This window comes from Metopolophium dirhodum, chromosome 4 (assembly GCF_019925205.1).
Source record: "Metopolophium dirhodum isolate CAU chromosome 4, ASM1992520v1, whole genome shotgun sequence".
Classification (NCBI taxonomy): domain Eukaryota; kingdom Metazoa; phylum Arthropoda; class Insecta; order Hemiptera; family Aphididae; genus Metopolophium; species Metopolophium dirhodum.
This window is the reverse complement of record NC_083563.1, coordinates 39,022,060-39,023,232: the sequence shown is the minus strand read 5'-3', so window position 1 is coordinate 39,023,232 and position 1,173 is coordinate 39,022,060.

The window sequence follows — 1,173 nt, the reverse complement described above, 5'->3', positions numbered from 1 at the left end:
ATTATACTGTTTGTGCCATTCCTCAAACCGCAAAGAGGCGTTTGATTTACATTGGGATGACAAGTGGGTATAGTTGACACCTGTGCCAATGTTAGCGTATATTGTTATTCATAGTTTTTATTTATTAACATTGCACAGTTGTTTCAGCCTATACAACTGAGCGATATAAACAATATAAAAATATGATAATATAATATCAACGTTTCTTTTATTTATTACTCTAATCATTATAATATTTTTTTGCCTATTCCATTTTCATCCTTCTCATAAAATTTCTACGAGCACTATACAAAAAAGAAAACAAAAAACACCTAGAGCTCTATCGGTATGTTGCCTCGACCTAGAGTGGGGTGACTTGCAGCCTACGGAGGTCAACCGTTGAGTACAAAATCGCTCCAAGAGCGAAACGTAGCAATGTTAAGATCTTTTAATGACTAGGTATTAGGTAGCTAAAGTATAGCTATATAGTAGTTCTAAAAACAAAGTTCCGAATTTAAACTACACAAAATGGGGGGCAAATCTAATTTTTTAGTTTTATTACAAACAATAATCATGTAAGATACGCAATAAATGATAATATGAGTAGATATAAATTACAATGCTTTACATTTCTCGTAAACGAGGCGGGCCGCTAAATATTCGTTCTAGTTCGATTGTTTTAATTATCTTCTCGATAAACACTGTGGTACAGTGTGATAATGTAGTATATACAAAATAAAATTGTACTGTTTGCTAGTACTAGGAGGTAGTATAGGTACCTTGTACCCACAATAAACATTAGTGTTGACTCGTTTTCAAAAATAGAACAAGTCTATAAATTTTACTGATTTACTAACTATATTTAAACACGTCGAACATTATAAATTATAAATTATAATGTTCTGCAAATACTAAAATATGATATTTATAGGTATTTATAAGTATTTTCTCGAACAGGATAATTTTTACAGATTTCACATCACTCGAAGTCGCCTATATAATAATATGTGGTTGTGAACGAGTGATCGTAATTTACATTTCAAACATTAAAATAATACAAGTATAATAATTCACAGTAATATTATTACATTATATTTCCAAAGACCGTTTACGATCCGGATAACGTTTTTATGGGATTAGTTGTACAATGTACATGCCTTTAGGCATCGCAAGTAATAATAAATTAGTATTTTA